We start from the raw sequence: 21,868 nt of genomic DNA on the forward strand, positions 1-21,868 counted from the left end.
ATGCCCAGAGTTAGTACACAGTCTAATCTGGAATAAAGAGCTGCTCGTCATGTGTGCTAGGCTGTTGATCATTAATTTTTGGTATGATTTTGTTCCTTAGATTTATCTATAAAGACATTATCCGTGACTGCCTTAGAACATTTAAATATCCTAGTTGGAAAGTTTGCTGTAGAAATTAGGTTGAACGACAATGTTGCTAAGTGTAATAAACGTTTAGTGATAGAGTTTTTAAGAAACTCTACGTTAAAATCTCCAGCGACCACAATTTTTTACTTTGGCTGTTAAATTAGCCAGTGGAGCTTCTAGCTGATTGAAGAATGCTTACAGTTTCCTGCAGGTGCTCGGTGTATAACTACCATTTAAAGGTTCTGTTATGGAATTCTACTTCTCTTGCACATGCTTTTAGATGATGCTCTAGACAGAACTTATTTAAATCAGTGATCATGAATTTGAGTCTATATGTAATAATTGTGGCAACTCCTCCTATCTCCATATCAACTACAAAGAAGTAAGAAGCTAACTTAATCACGAAATGTTTAACACAGTTGGGGACATGATATTCAGAGAGGCAGATTGTGTCACTTGGGTTATGTTAATCTAACTCACCAATACAAACGAGTAGCTCAACAATTTTTCTTTTGTTCCTCATAAATTCTTATGAAATAAGAGTTACTGAAGTTTCGTTCTGTCTGAGTTAGAACCGGTTGGACAAAAAGGATCTGGCAATTACTGAATATTTCCTGTTGAGAGTTGTTTGGGTGCGGTTTAGCAATTTTCTCAAACTGAATGTTTCTTTAGAGTCCAATCTCTCTTAAAAATAGTGTTCTTTTCCCCTTCCGTGTCCTAAAAATGGTACCCCACTGACACCTGTCACGGGTTTTGCTTTACCACTTGTGATAGTGTCCTCTTCCGCCACTTAAGTTGCTATTAGCCCACACAGTTCTCCCTCCGGCTTCTGCTTGATGTGAACACCATACGTATAGTCCAACCTACTCACTGTATCCACTGAAATCAAACCAATGTCCTACCCTATTCCTTGTACAAGTAGCCTTTCTAACTCCAAATTGTCTGTCTTGATGGAACACTTCAAGAGCTGTAGATCATGTCGCCTCAAGACAGACACAAATCCCACACTGGTATGTTTCACTGCTGACGCAATCTTTCAATAGAATACGTAGAATAAGCCTATATGTCAGTAGTATTAACTGACCCCTCCACTATGAGCACGGTATCACCCTTTTTAAAATCTTTACATAATGGTCATATGTCCTCTATCATATCACGCAGCTTGTGCTTTATCACCTAATGAATTAAATACATTCTTGTTAAATGTGTAAATAATCTTCTCAGTTTCGGAACCTTTCAGATATCCAAACTGTGTGTTGGTCAGTACGTTATTCGTGGTCAGATGGTTAAGAAGCCACTTGTGTATTCCCTTTTCTAAAAGTTTGAGACCACGTACTCTAGACCTAGATCATTCTACAGCAATTGGACAACGTCTCTGCCACGTAAAAGGCCTATCAACAATACTTTCTTTCTATTTACAGAAGTTATTGCCTTGTTATTACTCAAATTCTTATTGAAAGTTTATTGTAACAGTTCCACAGATACATCGAATGGTCCAGACACTGATGCTGGAAAATATGTATGTGGTTTCTAATCTTCCCTGTGAATTCCAAATTTTTCAGGCATGTAATGTTGTAGAGAAAACAAAGTTAACGAAGCTTTTGAAGGCAATGATAATGTTCGGTGGCTCCCTGCCTACTGCAAGCCTTTTCACTTGATTTCACTTCGACTGTTTACACGAAGATACCGCTTCTTATTTTATCGAAAGTCTCATTTACATTTATATTTCGCTCCTTATTTTATCGAAAAGTCTCATTTATTTTATCGAAAAGTGCGAAGTGACCTGACAAAACTGAATGGACCAACCCTCCCCCTCCTCCCCCCACAAAAAGGGAAAAGGCAAAAATTCTGAAGCGGTCACTGCATTCATATTTGGCGACACTATTCTTTTTGATGTTTGTTTTTTCCTTTAATTTTTGGTTCATTTAGTTGTACTTCTGGTTTCCTTTTCTCCTCTTCTAGCCCTTCCTTTCCCTTTCAGAAGTATACAGTACTTTTGTTCTTTTTCTGGTTCCTATTTCACTCTTACTGCTTTTCCTGCAGGCTGTTCCTACTGGAGTCTTGCGCATTAAATAATGATGATCAAAATAGTTAGGAAAAAGTCATAAATCATTACACAAAGGAGAAAAGTAGCTCTCTGACAACAAACTCTTTTAATCTTTGCGCAGAGTTGCAAAAATCACAAACAGTGAAAAACTTACTGTCTCTTGCATACTGAGTTTATAACAGGCTGCAGAGCCGGCCACTGTGGCCGAGCGGTTCTAGGCCCTTCACTCCGGAACCACACGGCTACTACCGTCGCAGGTTCGAATCCTGACTCGGGTATGGATGTGTGTGATGTCCTTAGGTTAGTGAGGTTTAAGTAATATTAAGTCTAGGGGACTGAGACCTCAGATGTTAAGTCCCATAGTGCTTAGAGCCATTTGAACCATTTTTTTGAACAGGCCGCAGAGACGACGATGTGATAAGTGCAAACAGGTGTTACTCACTAGGTCGCCTTGAGATAAAGCTGAACTTTTTTTTTCCTTTTTTTCTTCTGGCACTGAATAAAATGTCTTTCGCCGAAGCTGCACATCTAATGTGTCGAGAATACGAGACATTTAAATAATATCAGTCTTGTGAATTCGAGATCGCTTTTTCTATTCATGTATTCCCGTATTTTTTTACGAGATAACTCTTTCGATGACTTTTGGGACACGGGGCAACTGCGGACGCAAGCTACAGCCGGGCGATGTCAGAGCCGTTGTATCACAGCGGCCACTTGAGCGTGGCTCAGTTACTCGCGGTGTAAGGGGCCCAACCTGACAGCGGGGCTTACGTCTGGAATGAAGTCGCAGAGGGGCGGAAACCGTAACGGCAGGCGGGCGCGCCTCCTCGCAGAACCAGTCCCGGCGTCCAGGCCGCCTAATGAGATGTGGTGGCGCTGCTGCTGCGGCTGCGGCTGCTGCGATGCAAACGAACTCCCCGCAACGTGTCTGCTCTGCCTTCCGGAGGCGTGCTCAGATTCGCGACCAATATTTTATGTCTCGGTCTCCCTCATGTTGCCAATTAGTACCAGCCGAGGCGTCGAATAAAAACTGTCGACCAGATCAGTACAATAAATTCTCTTGAGGCAAAGCAGCTCCTTGTATTTCCTTCCATCAATAAAAGTTCTAACTCATTCCATTATCCAAGATGCCCTAATTTCATTTTCTTGTTTCTCACAACTTTTCCCGAGCAGCTATACACTCCGGTTAGTACATAGAAAAATGACGTCACCAATCAAAAAGGAAAGAGAAAAACTTCAGTAATGGGAATGGTTGGAATTAACTTACTGGGTTTGCACCGGAGCTATATGCCTATTTCTAAATTTTTACGATTAGTGTTGGGAGGAGGAACGGCGGAAGGAAGGCTTGGCTCTGAGCAAAAAAATGGCTCTGAGCACAATGGGACTTAACTTCTGAGGTCATCAGTCCCCTAGATCTTACTTAAACCTAACTAACCTAAGGACATCAAACACTGCCATGCCCGAGGCAGGATTCGAACCTGCGACCGTAGCGGTCGCGCGGTTCCAGACTGAAGCACCTAGACCGCTCGGCCACACCAGCCGGCAAGGAAGGGAAGGGGATAGGGGAGGGGTTACTCAAAGGATGAAAACAAAACAAAATATTCGAGTACACGTACGTCTTAGAATGTCTTGATAGTGACGCAAAGGCAACGTTCAAAGTATGGCACCCTATATAAAGTTACATTCATACATACAATGACGGAAAAAAATCGTAACATGTAACGGCTGGGTTAGGTTGTTTGGGGGAGGAGGCCAGACAGCGAGGTCATCGGTCTCATCGGATTAGGGAAGGACGGGGAAGGAAGTCGGCCGTTCCCTTTCAAAGGAACCATCCCGGCTTTTGCCTGGAGCGATTTAGGGAAATCACGGAAAACCTAAACCAGGATGGCCGGACGCGGGATTGAACCGTCGTCGCCGGCCGCGGTGGTCTAGCGGTTCCAGGCGCTCAGTCCGGAACCGCGCGACTGCTACGGTCGCAGGTTCGAATCCTGCCTCGGGCATGGATGTGTGCGATGTCCTTAGGTTAGTTAGGTTTAAGTAGTTCCAAGTTCTAGGGGACTGATGACCACAGATGTTAAGTCCCATAGTGCTCAGAGCCATTTTAGCCATTTTTTTGAACCGTCGTCCTCCCGAATACGAGTCCAGTGTGCTAGCCATTGCACCACCTCGCTCGGTCAACATGAAAAAATAATTAATGTAGAGTAATGAAATTGGAGGAATACGTTTGTCCAGGTAACACATTGAAGTGATTAACATTGCAAAATCACAGGTACATGCATGCGCGGGACAAGCCATTGCAAATGTGAAAAGTTGGTATGTTAAACGGAAGTGCCGAAGAAACTGGTGCAGGCATGCGTATTTCAATTACAGAGATATTTAACAGGCAGAATAAGGCGCTGCGGTCCGCAACACCTTCATGAGACCACAAGTCTCTGGCGCAGTTGTAAGATCGGTTACTGCTGCTACAATGGCAGGTTGTCAATATTTGAGTTTAAACGTAGTGTTATAGTCGGCGAACGAGCGATGGGACACAGCTTCTCCGAGATAGTGATGAAGTGGGAATTTTCCCGTTCGACCATTTCACGAGTGTACAGTGGATATCACAAATCCTGCAAAACATCAAATTTCCGACATCGCTGCGGCCGGAAAAATATCCAGCAAGAATGGGACCAACGACGGCTGAAGAAAATCGTTCAACATGATAGAAGTTCAACCCTTCCGCATATTGCTGCAGATTTCAATGCTGGGCCATCAACGAGCGTCAGCCTGCGACCATTGAACGAAACATCATCGATACGGGCTTTTGGGGCCAAATGACCCCTCGTGTATCCTTGAAGACTGCACGACACAAAGCTTTAGGCCTCGACTGGACCCATCAACACCGACATTGGACTGTTGATGACTGGAAACATGTTGCCTGGTCGGATGAGTCTCGTTTCAAAATGCATCCAGCGGATGGACGTGTACTTGCATGGAGAGAACCTCATGAATACGTGGACCCTGCATGTCAACAGGTCACTGTTCAAGCTGGTGGAGACTCTGTAATGGTGTGGGGCGTGTGCACCTGGAGTGATATGGGACCCCTGATACGTCTAGGTACGACTGTGAGAGGTGGCACGTACGTAAGCATCGTGTCTGATCACCTGCATCCATTCATGTCCATTGTGCATTCCGACGGACTTGGGCAATTTCAGCAAGACAATAGGAGGCCACACACGCCCAGAATTATTACAGCTCCAGGAACGCCTTTCTGAGTTTAAACCCTTCCGCTGCCCACCAAACTTCCCAGACATGAACATTATTGGGCATACCTGGAATGCCTTGCAACGTGCTGTTCAGTACGCCCTCGTACTTTTTCGGATTTATGGTGGACAGCCTTGCAGGATTCTTGGTGTCAGTTCCCTCCAGCGCTACTTCAGACATTAGTCGAGTCCATGCCACGTCGTGTTGTGGAGCTCCTGCGTGATTGCGGGGACCCTACACGATATTAGGTAGGTGTACCAGTTTCTTTGGCTTTCGGTGTAATAACCGGTGTAGCTGCCAGAATGCTGAATGGAAGCATACAGACGTGCTTACGTTATGTTGTATACGTGCCGGATGTCAGTTTGTCGGATGGGTTTGCATGCCTGTTGCACTTGATCGGAGACGCTGAGAGGTAGGACTGAGCTAGGGGCTAGATGTTTGATTGGGCTCCATCTGCAAATATAGCAACCCAATTTTATCGTCATTTTAAATATGGGTTGACATGATTTAAACACAATGCGATTAGGGAAATATTGGAGATACACAAAAAGTGCTCATTAGCATGAAATATAGGACGAATATAATTTTTTACTAAACACACCATGTATGTAAGTGAAACATGGACGATAAATGATTTAGACAAGAAGAGAATAGAAGCTTTCGAAATGTGGTGCTACAGAAGAATGCTGAAGATTAGATAGCGGATTCAGAAGGATGTAGGTTGCAGTAGTAACTGAGAGATGAAGAACTTTGCAGAGGATAGAGTAGCATGGAGAGCTGCATCAAACCAGTCTCTGGACTGAAGACCACAACAACAACATTAAACACTAAGTATATTTTCACAAATGCAATCGGTCACTGCACGACAGTCCACGGTACCAATATGTCCCACGGCGCTTGCAAAACATTTTTCAGGGGGTCATATCTCGAATTCTACTGATCACAGAGATACGAGGTCCACTGATCTGAATAGTCCTCGGCCTAGCGACCATTAGTATACCTTTCGGAAGCATTGGCATACTGTAGCTATGCTCCAGTACAGATTCAGAATTGAAACATTACACACTTTCTCCAGCCCAGGCAAACTGAGAAGATAGCTTTGCTCTTTTGCGTCACATGTGGTCTAGGGTGGACCTTAGGTGGCTTGGTTGATTGATATAGGGGATGGGACCATACAGCGAGGTTATTGGTCTTTTTGGATGAGGGAAAGATGGGGCACGAAATCGGCCGTGCCCTTTCAAAGGAACCATCCTGTCATTTGCCTGAAGTGATTTAGGGAAATCATGGAAAACCTAAATCAGGAAGGCCGGACGCGGATTTGAACCGTCTTCTTCCAGAATGCGAGTCTAGTGTGCTAACCACGTCGTAGGTGGCTTGTAAAATCAGCAGTTGTTAACAGGCGATTCCTGAGAAAACCCCGATTTTTGGGAACGAAATGTACCGGATGTGGGGATGGCGACTTCTGTGATTTCTGTTCAAGGCAGATCATCGAAAATTTTGCCTTATGTTCTTAAGATGATGTTCTAGGGAAATTTCGAAACTTTTTTGGACATCATTATCCATTATCAAGACCCAAAGGTTAAAATTTGCCGTCTTATGCAGTAACATATACTCGTAATACTTAAGTCGAAGGCGTAAATGTAGTTTTAACAGGCATTTTGGACACATGGCAAGTGTTCTAAGGTCATCGCAAGGATTATGAGGTCACCAAACTATGTTTTCCGTCAGCACTTTTCACCAATAAAACTTTATGACGCAATATTTTTGTATAATTAGCACTTCACGCCTACACAAATATGCCCAAAATTGGGTGCTGCAATAACAAAGAAAAAAGCTAAGAATGGCCTTAATATGCTTAAAAAGAACTTAAAGTGCCCGTAAAGAATTATGTAATATTGGAATCGTGACAGTCGGGTAAGGGGTGAGAAAGAAGAGGAAGTGCGAGAATACAAAGTTTAACTGTCAGGAGTCAAAGAAGGAATAGCACAATGGGGTGTAGGGCTTTACATCAGGAAAGAGATGGAACCCAGCGTAGTTACAATAAGGTACGTAAACGAACGACTGATGTGGATAGATTTGACAGTGTCTAGCAAGAAAATTAGGATTGTGTCAGTATATTCACATTGTGAAGGGACAGATCAAGATATGATGGATAGCTTGTATGACGCGCTCAGTGACGTAGTTGTTAAAGGACAAGGACAGTGTTCTGCTCATGGGTGATTTTAATGCCAGGATTGGAAATCGAACGGAAGGGTATGAAAAGGTTATGGGTAAATTTGGAGAGGATATGGAGGCCAACAGGAATGGGAAACAACTCTTGGATTTCTGTGCCAGTATGGGATTAGTAATCACAAATTCCTTTTTTAAACATAAGAACATTCATCGGTATACTTGGGAAGGCAGGGGAACCAGAACTGTCATTGACTATATAATAACAGATCAGGAATTCAGGAAGGCAGTGAGGGACACTCGTGTATTCAGGGGATTCTTTGATGACACTGATCACTATTTAATCTGCAGTGAAATTGGTATTGTGAGGCCGAAAGTGCAGCAGGTCAGGTCCATATGTAGGAGGATAAGAGTGGAGAAACATCAGGATAAGGAAATCAGGCACAAGTACATAACAGTTATCTCAGAAACGTACCAGTTAGTTGAATGTAGTCAATTACAGTCATTGGAAAATGAATGGACAAGGTACAGGGACACAGTACTAGAAGTGGCTAAAGAATGTCTTGGAACAGTAGTGTGTAAAGGTAGGATGAAGCAAACAGCTTGGTGGAATGACACAGTCAAGGCAGCCTGTAAAAGGAAAAAGATGGCGTATCAAAAATGGCTACATACTAGAACTCAGGTAGACAGAGAAAGTTATGTTGAAGAGAGAAACAAAGCCAAACAGATAATTGCAGCATCCAAGAAGAAATCTTGGGAAGACTTTGGAAACAGGTTGGAGATTTTGGGTCAAGCTGCTGGAAAACCATTCTGGAGTGTAATTAGCGGTCTTCGAAGGGAGGTAAGATGGAAATGACAAGTATTTTGGACAGGTCAGGAAAACTGCTGGTGAATCATGTTGATGCCTTGGGCAGATGGAGGGAATATTTTGAAGAGTTGCTCAATGTAGGTGAAAATACGATCAGTAATGTTTCAGATTTCGATGTACAATGGGATAGGAATGATGATGGAAATAGGATCACATTTGAGGAAGTGGAGAAAATGGTCAATATATTGCAGTGCAATAAAGCGGCTGGGGTTGATGAAATTAAGTCGGAACTCATCAAATACAGTGGAATGTCAGGTCTTAAATGGCTACACAGGATAATTGAAATGGCGTGGGAGTCAGGACAGGTTCCATCAGACTGGACGAAAGCAGTAATCACACCAATCTTTAAACATGGAAACAGAAAAGATTGTAACAACTGCAGAGGTATCTCTTTAATCAGCGCTGTGGGTAAAATCTTCTCAGGTATTGTTGAAAGGAAAGTGTGAGTATTAGTTGAGGACAAATTGGATGAAAATCGGTGTGGGTTTAGGTCTCTTAGAAGTTGTCAGGACCAGATCTTTAGCGTACGACAAATAATGGAGAATTGTTACGCGTGGAACAGGGAATTGGTGGTGGTGGGTAGTGTTTAACGTCTCGTCGACAACGAGATCATTAGAGACGGAGCGCAAGCTCGGGTTAGGGAAGGATTGGGAAGGAAATCGGCCGTGCCCTTTCAAAGGAACCATCCCGGCATTCGCCTGAAACGATTTAGGGAAATCACGGAAAACCTAAATCAGGAAGGTCGGAGACGGGATTGAACCGTCGTCCTCCCGAATGCGAGTCCAGTGTGCTAACCACTGCGCCACCTCGCTCGGTCAGGGAATTGTATCTATGCTTTATAGATCTGGAAAAGGCATATGACCGGGTTCCAAGGAGGAGGTTATTGTCTGTTCTACGAGATTATGGAATAGGAGGCAAACTTTTGCAAGCAATTAAAGGTCTTTACTTAGATAGTCAGGCAGCAGTTAGAGTTGACGGTAAATTGAGTTCATGGTTCAGAGTAGTTTCAGGGGTAAGACAAGGTTGCAACCTGTCTCCACTGTTGTTCATATTATTTATGGATCATATGTTGAAAACAATAAACTGGCTGGGTGAGATTAAGATATGTGAACACAAAATAAGCAGTCTCGCGGTCCCGTTATGATAAGTTAATATACTTAGCTTGAAAAAGTTTTTTACTTTTATCTTTGAATTTTTTTATTTTCTTTGTTGGTTCAAAGATTTTATTTATCTCATTTATTTAGTGAAATTTTTTAAGAAAAGTTAATAGAAGAGTTAAACTTCTAGTTTTATGTTTTCAAAACATATGCTTTTCCTAAGCTAATTAACTTAGTTGTGATGGCAAATTCGATTGAAAGTTTGTAAAGTAATATTTCAGAGGTAGATCAGAAATGTAAGGACTATGGTATGAAGATTAACATCTCCAAAACGAAAGTAATGTCAGTGGGAAAGAAATATAAACGGATTGAGTGCCAAATAGGAGGAACAAAATTATAACAGGTGGACGGTTTCAAGTACTTAGGATGCATATTCTCACAGGATGGCAACATAGTGAAAGAACTGGAAGCGAGGTGTAGCAAAGCTAATGCAGTGAGCGCTCAGCTACTATCTAGTCTCTTCTGCAAGAAGGAAGTCAGTACCAAGACTAAGTTATCTGTGCACCGTTCAATCTTTCGACCAACTTTGTTGTATGGGAGCGAAAGCTGGGTGGATTCAGGTTATCTTATCAATAAGGTTGAGGTTACGGATATGAAGTAGCTAGGGCGATTGCAGGTACTAGTAGATGGGAACAATGGCAGGAGGGTGTCCAAAATGAGGAAATCAAAGAAAAACTGGGAATGAACTCTATAGATGTAACAGTCAGGGCGAACAGGCTTAGATGTTGGGGGCATGTTACACGCATGGGAGAAGCAAGGTTACCCAAGAGGCTCATGGGTTCAGCAGTAGAGGGTAGGAGGAGTCGGGGTAGACCAAGGAGAAGGTACCTGGATTCGCTTAAGAATGATTTTGAAGTAATAGGCTTAACATCAGAAGAGGCATCAATGTTAGCACTGAACAGGGGATCGTGGAGGAATTTTATAAGGGGGACTATGCTCCAGACTGAACGCTGAAAGGCATAATCAGTCTTAAATGATGATGATGATGGATACGTAGCAAATACAGTAAAATATTTCCAATAACTTTCTCACTCGTTTGTGATACAAGTAATAAACCGTGAGTTTTCGATTAATTGCAATCGACCAGCGAAGTATTGAGAAAAACGCAAAGAAAACGATTTTATATTTATTCTTTGTGTGTCAACGTATATAAATGTGTCGAAGTATATAAATAAACTGTCAAAACTTTACTGACCTATAGAATTCGTTTTATAAACTGTAGAGCCAAAGAAAATTGTACACCTGCCTAATACCGTGTATGGACCCCGCGAGCACGCAGAATTTCCGCAACACGACGTGGCGTGGACTCGATAATGTCCGAAGTAGTGCTGGAGGGGATCGACACCATGAATCCTGCAGAACTGTCCCTAAATCCGGAAGAGTACGGGGGATGGAGATCACTTCTGAACAGAACGTTGCAAGGCATTCCAGGTATGCCCAATAACGTTCATGTCTGGGGAGTTTGGTGGGCAGCGGAAGTGTTTAAACTCAGAAAGGCGTTCCTGGAGCTGTAAAAATTCTGGACGTGTGTGGCCTCCCATTGTCCTGCTGAAATTGCCCAAGTCCGTCGGAATGCACAATGGACATGAATGGATGCAGGTGATCAGACAGGATGCTTACGTGCGTGCCATCTCTCACAGTCGTATCTACGCGTATCAGGGGTCCCATATCACTCCAGCTGCACACGCCCCACACCATTACAGAGCCTACACCAGCTCGAACAGTCCCCTGCTGACATGCAGGGTCCATGGATTCATGAGGTTGTCCCCATAACTAAACACATCCATTCGCTCGATGCAATCTGGAACGAGATTCGTCCGACCAGGCAACATGTTTCCAGTCATCAACAGCTCAATGTCGGTGCTGACGAGTCCAGTCGAGGTGTAAAGCTTTGTGTCGTGCAGTCTTCAAGGATACAAGAGTGGGCCTTTGGTGTCGATAGCCCATATCTATGATGTTTCGTTCAATGGTTCGCACGCTGACGCTTGTTGAAGTTCCAGCTTTGAAATCTGCAGCAAATTGCAGAAGGGTTGAACTTCTGTCACGCTGAACGATTCTCTTCAGCCGTCGTTGGTCCCGTTATTGCGGGATCTTTTTCCGGCAGAAGCGATGTCGGAGATTTGATGTTTGACGGGATTCGTGATATACACGGTAGACTCGTGAAATGGTCGTACGGGAAAATTCCCACTTCATCACTACCTCGAAGAAGCTGTGTCTCCTCGCTCATGCGCCGACTACAACACCACGTTCAAATTCACTTAAATCTTGATAACATGCCATAGTAGCAGCAATAACCGATCTAACAACTGCGCCAGACACTTTTTGCCTTATATAGACGTTGCCGACTGCAGCGCCGTATTTTGCGTCTTTACATATTTCTGAATTTGAATACGCATGCCTGTCCTAGTTTTTTTTTTTTGGCGCTACAGTGTATAAGTTGAATATACACAAAACTCAAAACTACCGGACCCAGACTTATAAAAGTAGACCAATTAGATGAGGACAAATCTGAGGGAGAGACATGTGACATTTGCAACGATGTTAACGTGCGTCTAGCAACAACCTCCACTCCAAACACAAACAAAGACAACATAACACATACAGTCAGTCCCATACAAATCACCGCCATCGCCGACACCACGCCATCAAGCACCACCAACATCAGTGAAAAACGTGTGAAGGCAAACAGCATTGAAGAGGCGTGTGAAAAAACGAAAAGTAACCGTGTGACATCCCAAAGAGGTACTAAAATGTCCCCCAATCAGCGGCCAACACCAAGCCACAATCTGTCTAGTACCACCTCAGAGACCGCAACAGAAACCAGCACCAACAGCAAGCCAGCTGCACCTAATTAAGATAATTTAGAACTTAACTTACTTTTAAGTAGGCTAGAGAAAAAAGAGATACTGCAGACAGCGCAGCGGATGCTACTTAGATTGTGCCATCCAAAGGGAGATTCTCTCTGTTTTCCAGTAACTGAGCAAACAGGCAGAATCATCCGAAAGACAGAAAATATTCCTACATCAGCAGAGCCGCTGCTCGATCTCATGCTCCACGTCTGCCTGCGCACGTCAGAACCATTCGACTTGGACAAAATATATATAGATCATGTAAGAGCACACGGACGAACATATTTTGATTACTCACAGAATGGCAGTAAATGTCTTGTACACGTAAAACACCTAGAACACACAGACAAAAAATGAATATCTTACAACATAATACAAAAAACAGTACGACAGTCAGCGCGGAAATCCCTAAAATAGCACAAGACCTGCAGGCAGACATCATGTGCTTACAAGAACCTTACAATAGAAACGGGCAACTGGTATGTCTACCAAAACATGCTACCACAATAACAGGCAGCAATGACTGTAAGGCTGCAATAGTAATTATAAATAGAACTTAAAACATAATTAAGGTACCACAGTTATGCAATCAACACTTGGTTACCATAGAGATAACTAACGGGAACGTCACACTGGTTATTGCATCCATGTACGCCCAATACAGCCATCAAATACAGCCGTATGCAGACTACATCAGAGACCTAGTAATGTATGCCAGAGGCAAAAAAATTAGTGATAAGTGCTGACATTAATTCCAGATCGACCCTCTGGAACTCAGACAGAACAGATGACAGAGGACGCATAATCACCGATCTAATACAAGAAACACAATTACATGTAATGAATACGGAAGGACCTATACCAACATATGCAGGGTTCGATGGTACGAGCAAATAATGCAGCAATGGCATACGTGACAAACTGGACTGTACACGACAACATAACCAGTAGTGATCATAATGTCATAACATACACACTAACTCAAACTCAGAACACAATGACCAAATCACACACCAGACACTTGCTGTTGCATAAAACAGACTGGAACAAATTAACGGAAATTATCCAACGACACGATCTAGAAAACATCAATGGAAGTATCGATTATAGAGCACACAAGTTAACACAGGTGATACAACATGCACAAAACACTTCAATACCGACAGCAAAGAACACAAATTGCTCACTAGTACCATGGACCAACGAACTTACGAGACTCAAAAAAGACGCAAGACGCAAACGAAAATTATATCAAAGGGCGATAGCAGATAGGGACAGACGAAGCATATAGGCATGCACAAGACTTATATAGACAGACCCTATACAACACGCGTAGACATCAATGGGAGCTATTTGTAACAACACAAACAGAGCAAAATATATGGGGAGAACCATACAAAATACTGACAGAGAAGATAAAAACCCCACTAGTTCTCCGAACGCTAAGGCAGGATGACGGCACGATGACGAGAGGATGGAGGAATACAGCGGAGTTTCTGCTGTATAAACTGCTCCCTGACGACGTTATCGATACAGGCGCACAATATCATGCAACACTAAGAGAAAACCTACACACACACCATACAACACTGCAACTGTCACCTGTCCTTTTGCGCAAGACGAGGTTGCGCTAGCAATCTCAGAGCTCAAAAACAGAAAAGCACCTGGACCAGATGGTATCCACTCGGAAACACTGAAAAAACTGGCACCGCAGATCACCCCGTTCCTAACAACGTTACTGCACGATGCCTTGCGGCGGGACAGGGTACCTACAGTATGGAGAACCTCCAAAGCAGTCATTATTAAGAATTCAGCGGACAGTGATCCTTCAGATCCAAGGACTTACAGCCCAATATGCCTAATAAACACCCTAGCAAAGATTCAGGAGAAGCTACTGTGTAAGCGCCTGCAAACACACAGAGCTCTCAGGGGTATGAGCCAACACCAGTTCGGCTTCAGATCTGGCAGATCAATAGATGATACCATCAACCAGGCTCTGCACATAGTTAACACCACAAAACAGAAATACGCCACGGCAATAATGATTGACATTGCCGGAGCATTTGATAATCTTTGGTGGCCAGCTCTGTTTCAGAGGCTACGACATCTGGAGGTACCGCAATCACTGTACAACAGTTTTCTAGACTACTGTAAAGACCGAGTAGTCGAATGGCAGATGGACAGCCGGAAAGTAATTAAAAGAATTACCAAAGGCTGTCCTCAAGGGTCGATCTGCGGCCACATCTTCTGGGACATAACAGTCGAACCCCTCCTACAGCTTCTGGATGGCGATGACAGGCCAGACGGAATTGTCGCCTACGCAGATGACCTATTAGTTGTAGTCACTGCAAACAACAGAGCCCAGTTAGAAGAGAAAGCCAGTGGATTACTACAAACAATTACTCAGTGGTGTCACAACAACAAACTCAGGATAACCGAAAACAAAACAACATACACCTTAATGAAAGGATCACTCCAAAGGAATCCTTCGGTTAAAATTGGGGACACAAACATCAAACGAGCACGCATTACGCGCTATCTTGGGGTACACATAGATGAAAAATTGAATTTCCACGAACACATAAGGCTAACAACCGACGAAGCAGAAAAAATACTCCACAAACTGGTGAGGCTAAATTTAAAACAGCACAGACTACCTCTACCAGTCATACGTACATACCACTGTGCGCTCTTCGAATCAGTACTCAGGTTTGCAGCTAGCACGTGGGCACATAGACTGAACGTGGTCACCAACAAAGCGTCCGTCAGACGAGGGCAGAGAAGTGTCCTACTTAGGCTATCTGGAGCCTTCGGTACCACCTCAGCGGATGCACTGTGTGTGGTGCTCGGAATATGCCCCATAGACATCACGATCAAATACAGAGCTGCAAGGTACTGGTTAAAGGTGGGGAGACTAGATAAGGTACACACAATAACCGGTGTGTCCATAGAGACGATACGTCACCTTAAAAGTTGGCGTTTGGATACATGGCAAGGTGAGTGGGATGTGAGTGATAAGGGACGTAGACTGCACGAATTCCTCCCTGACATAAGGGAGCGGTTGAGAATGAAACATATCGATCCCAGCCGCGGTATGGTACATTTCTTAACCGTGCACGGACCTTATCCCACGCACTTAAACCGCGTGAGTCTGAGGCAGACACCTACATGCACATGCGGGGGAGAAGGTTCCCCAGAACACATTGTCTTTCTCTGCGGGCAATACGCGAACAATAGACATACACTACACTTAGATTACACAGATACAGACATAGATATATACACAGCAATAAGAGACGAAGAACAATGGGCACAATTAAACGCACAGACAAACAGTATTTCAAAAACAACACATGAAGAGTATATGCGGACATGACATCACAGACATGCCTATGTGCAGCGTAACAGAAATCTTCAGAGGATGGACAGCGATACCCACAGTGACAACGAAAATAGTGACAATGAGGAGGAACAGGAGGAGGAAGCTGAGATGTGACAGTAAATAAGCAAATTGCTGGCAATCTAGCCAAGAAAACACCAAATGCTGTACATGGATGGGCACCTAAAGTAGTTAATACATAGGATTAGTAACAAATAGGATAAGCAACATTATTTCTCTACTAATAACCATTTGTGTGTGTGTGTGTGTGTGTGTGTGTGTGTGTGTGTGTGTGTGTGTGTGAGACTGACTCGAAGAAACCATTCCGAGGTATTCACCGTCAGTCACACTCGGTGATGGTACTAACAAATCTCTCATCTATCCTATCTTCTTTTTATATTCTTCTTAAAAAACAACAAAATTTTATTTATATTTCAACCTTAAATTACTGTTATTTTGGAAAGTGTCATTCTTTGTAAATGTTGTAGATAAAACAAAAGGAAAGAAAACTGTAAAAAGATGAAAAACGAAAATTGTAGGATGTACGACCTGTTTTAAACATCAGGTAACAGGTGTATAATATGGCAATAAATAAATAAATAAATAAATATGCAACTGTAGCGGGGAAAAGAGGGGGAACAGCGGAAAAATGCTCCTCCTGGAGCAAAAATGGGAATATATTCATTTTGAAAAGAATCTGGCATAAGTGGGGAATCAGTTGCCTCAATCTCGTCTTCCTTACCAAAAATTTCTCTATGCGAACGCATTCACGCTTTTTGGTACTGAAAGAGAATAGCAGAAAGGCAGTGATGTTGGAAGAGAGACGAGATAGTGGCAGTGGTAGAGAAAGAGAGAGGTTACAGTGATGCTGATACAGAGAGAACGTGTCAGTGAAAGACAAAGACAGATGGATGAAGACAATAGCCGTGGAAGCCAAGAGAGAGGGGACATTGATGGGCAGTGAGAGACAGCGGCAGTAAAAGATAAAGAGAGAAAAATATGTGAAATCTTATGGGACTTAACTGCTAAGGTCATCAGTCCCTATATAAAGAGAGATGCATGGAGATAGAAGCAATCGGAGGAAAACAGGAGACAGTGGAAATGAAAAAGAGAGATGAGTAGGCAACATATATAATTTTTGGAGATCTGAACCTTCGAAGACCGGCGAACTTTAACACGTAGGGATGGGGGAGGGAGCATTTTGGACCCCCCTGCCCAGAACTTTAGTGCTGCGCCATGTCACTGACTGTGGGGCCCCTCCCGCCGGAGGTTCGAGTCCACCCTCTGGCATGGGTGTGTGTGTTGTTTTTAGTGTAAGTTAGTTTAAGTTAGTTTAAGTAGTGTGTAAGTCTAGGGACCGATGGCCTCAGTAGTTTGGTCCCTTAGAAATTCACACACATTTGAACATTTTTGCCGGCCGTTGTGGCCGAGCTGTTCTAGGTGCTTCAGTCTGGAACTTCGCGACCGCTACGTTCGCAGGTTCGAATCCTGCCTCGGGCGTAGATGTATGTGATGTCCTTAGGTTAGTTAGGTTTAAGTAGTTCTAAGTTCTAAGGGACTAAACGCCACAGATGTTAAGTCCAATAGTGCTCAGAGTCGTTTGAGCTGCCAAGTTATGATGGACACAGGGGCAGTGGTAATGAAAGACAAAAAGAGGCAGCCTAAGTAAGAGAGGAGACACTGGCAGTAGCAAGACAGAAAACTGATATGATTCATAAACTTACAAGTTCGGCTTCAGGTTCTACACAGTAATTTATTACCTTAGACTGTATGTGTGATGCATTTAATTTTATTTTTTGAGTTCGTTTGATTTATTTTCATTTCACTTTAAAACAAAGAGCTAAGTATTATAATGAACTGTATATTGACGTGACGTCCGCTGCCAGTACTGCTGCGATATAGAGTGTTCTGTCCCCACCTGTTCCATGGCGTGCCCATACATTTCGGTAAATACACATCAGCGCTCTCGCATGTATACCCATATGAGTCGTGCAGCGGGGAGCATAATATAACCTACTTGCCTGTAACACTGTCAATGCCGCTTTGAGAGCCTTTCGTTCAGGAAATGTTTAAATCATAACATCAAAGTCTAGTTGCCTTGCCAAATTATATTCAGTTTCCAAGGTTTCCAATTTTGTGAGCATCTGTTGATTCGTAGTTGATCTGAGATAACTTTTAACGCGACCCAGAGTCCTGAAAAACCTTTCTGTTTCACCTACAGTTACTGGAAGAGTGTGAAAGATCCACATACATTCTGAAACAAACTTAAAATTTTAAACTCGTGCGTGTTACCCAGGAGTTCTAATGGTTCCAAAGTAATAAATTCAAAGTTTGACGAAGGAGTTGTATTCAAATATTTAATTTATTCTTCTAAATCTCTTGTAACATAATGATGGTAGTCATTGACAAAAAGCTCGCATGCCTGAGCTACCTGACCGTCAGACATCTTTAAGTACTTCCATAAAACCCAAATATTTCCATCTAAAATCTTCACCTTTTCAAATCGGGTTTTCAAGTTAGATACTAGATTGTGAGTAGTGACATAAAATACATTTATATTGAATAAAGCTTCAGAATTCAAATCTGCCATTTCATTCCTGGCTTCATATGAAATGATTTCCTCTTCTCAGTGCATTCCTCTGGACTTTCAGAATGGATATTAATTGGACTGACGACAACTTTAGATCAGGGAGAATAACGTCCATTTTTTCACGACGATATTGTAAGTCATTTAATAAGATCTCGAAGTGACTTACCTCAACATCAATGGTAGTATTTCGAGCTTAAAGTAACATGCTTCTGTAGTCAATTGATACCAACAACATCAGTTTAGATGCTATGTTTAAACACTTGAATGATTTCACATAATCCAAAACTCCCCGTACCACAGAACGAATCTCAGTTGACAAATCTGACTTACTGAGAGTTTCAATAGCAATGGTGATCTTATCCAAACGAGCTGCAATTGTTGTTGCAGCGTCAACCCGATCAGGCATTAAACGTAAAGAACATCCATCATTATTTCAGAACACATGTACCGCTACTGAACCGGTCGTAAAGAAGTTGAATCACCCCGAAAAAAGTGTCTGCTTCATGAGAACTCTCGTCTGCATGTACTCCACGTAAGGCCATAACAAGCACACAGAGAAGATTGCGCTAGAGGATTTCACTGAAGAAAATGTGTTTGAGCTCCTAATATAAGACCGTATAATATTACTCTGGTTATCATAAACTTGTTCGTGGCATTCACTGGTTGGAACTGGGTATTTATTAAGTGTTGATCGAATTAAATCTGCAATAGTAGCTCTTGTTTTCTGATTACAATACATGAATTTCAAAAGCAGTTCATTTATTTCATGTTTATCAATTTCCTTCTTGAAATAAATATAACACAGAATAAATGTTGACCGTTACGTATGATTTGAGTCACGAGCTGCATCATCAATAGTTGAATAATACTTCTCATTTTTCCTCAGTTTCAAGATGGTACCCCTTCCATGATGAGCACAACAAGACATAAATTCTTTCTGAGTACCACTTGATAGATAATGCACTTATAAATACTTTCTGATCTTGTCGGTCTCTGACAATGGTAATGCATTTTGCAAGAGCAGGATCATAGTGGCTCAAGAGCTCTAATATTCCGAGGAAATTTTCATTTTTGGATCTCCATTTTTCTGAGCTGAATCTATGAAGGTCCAACCTCTTTCACCAAGAAATAATGTCACATCAAATCACATAAGTTGACTGTTCTAAGGACGAACAAAATAAATAGATTACCGGCATCTATTCTCATCCGAGTATCAACATGGCAAATGTACATCTTTCATGTCATTTCATTTCTTCAGTTTCGCGATTCTTTCAGCAGAAATGTTTTACGTTGAGTTTATTCTTGAATGCAAAATATTTTCTATATATTCGAAGACGGGTTTGCGCGGCCTTGTTGCGACAATGGCAGACGCCTCGCCTACGACTCGCCGTGCTTTTATTCACTGCCAGCTCTCCGCAGAAATTCTGCAAGCACCCATGAATATCTCTGATTCTCTGGGTTTCCACCAAAAGAAACTCAGTGACAGCTCTCTGCTTGGAACGGACCTCCGCTGCAGCTCCCATTTTGAAGTCTACATATAGCGCCGCCACCTATCGGAGCTCCATGAAACTATAGAGGCTGAAGCGGAAAAGTTCCACGATGTGCTACAACAATTTCTGCATTTTTTAGAACGAAACTGGTTGATAAAAAATGTGCTGCGATACTTATTGTACGCCTTTCATATATATGGTTTGGGCCACAGGTGTTACGTACGCGTTAAGGGCTCGCTTGTAAAAATAAAAATCCGTGCCCTCTAAAGTAAAATGTATAACCTATCAGTAACTAACATAACTTTAATTACAGCAGGTAGAAGTAGAAATATAATGAAATGTGTCATATAATTCCATGTAATACAAATAAAGGATTAAACAAAACTGTTAATAGCGGTAATGTTACTAAACATTATGTTCATCATAGTAATTCATACTTAGTATCAGTATCTATCTATTGTTTGACGTACTTATACATATAAAATCTTACTGTACTGACGCCGATCACTAAAAAAACTGGACCATGCGGCGCGTTCTCTGTGATGTGAACATACTGATGATCTCACAGACATCACTGGCTCTAGCTCTTTCTCTTTCGACAGGCTGAGTTCACTGTCTTGGGTCATATAACTGCGCATATGTTTAAAAGTTTGAGCTTCGAAAGTGAGCCTTCAGCCGAAAAGACAGTAACAGGAATACTTAAAAAGGGTAAAAATTCTGTACATACTGTAAATCTGGAGCGATAGTAGCCACAACTGAATTCTCTATTACTAATTACAGAGGTTAATGAGGCAATTTATTTTTGCAGTGGGTTTTTGAAGCCTTTTACCTGGTCTGGGAAGTCATTAGATAAATCCTCCTCATATTCATTTTGAAGGATTACAGCTGCATTGTGGATCTTTTAATCGGAAGAAGAATTTAGACATTTTGAGAAAATAATTTCGAAGAAACGGTTAACAACACGCATGCCCTCAAATCAGCTTATTAACAGGGTTACAATAATGTCCATGCAGCCATTAAAAAGTGTTTCTGACATACAAAATTTGATCCACCAGCCGTTAATCCTGAAAAAATTCATCAAAATGTTTCTTCACTTTCCGAATTCTTTTGTTTTCCAGTTGTGGTGAAATGCCCCATTTCTTTGCCAAAGATGTAGCTGATGATATTTCTTCTTCAAAATACACACGTCAAAAAAAGTTTTGCATCACCTCGGTTCCGGGAGTTCCGAAACCTGTACAGAAAATTGGAATAGGCATCAACATAAACACCATTTCCGCCCTTTCTATTGGTCGTGAAAACCACACATTGCATGTTTTACCACCATAGAGTGAGACCTTCAGGGATAGTGGTCCAGATTGCTGTACACACCGCTACCTCTAATAACCAGTAGCACGTCCTCTTGCATTGATGCATGCCTGTATTCGACGTGGCATACTATCCACAAGTTCAGCAGCTCTAATGTCATCAATAATTTCTCTTTCAATTGCGCGGGCTAGGGCATTTATTACCTCATTTTAAGTTGAAGGGCTAAGGCATTTTTGGGTAACGTATAGTAATTTGCAAGATGTTCGATAACTGCTAAAATTTTCCACTGTCTGATTTTCCAATTTCTTCCGTATGTCCGCGAGAAGCTGCACTGAAGAGCCAAAGAAACTGTTACATCTGCCTAATATCGTGTAGGATCCCCGCGAGCACGCAGAAGTGCCGCAGCATGATGTAACATGGAATAAACTAATGTCTCAAGTAGTGCTGGAGGCAACTGACACCATGAAACCTGCACGGCTGTCCATAAATCCGTAAGAGTACGAGAGGCCGGAGACCTCTTCTGAACAGCACGTTGCAAGGCATCCCAGGTATGCTCAAAAATGCTCATGTTTGGGGAGTCTGGTGGCCAGCGGAAGTATTTAAACTGACAAGAGTGTTCCTGGAACCACTCTGTAGTAATTCTGG

Source organism: Schistocerca serialis, chromosome 5 (assembly GCF_023864345.2).
Source record: "Schistocerca serialis cubense isolate TAMUIC-IGC-003099 chromosome 5, iqSchSeri2.2, whole genome shotgun sequence".
NCBI lineage: Eukaryota > Metazoa > Arthropoda > Insecta > Orthoptera > Acrididae > Schistocerca > Schistocerca serialis.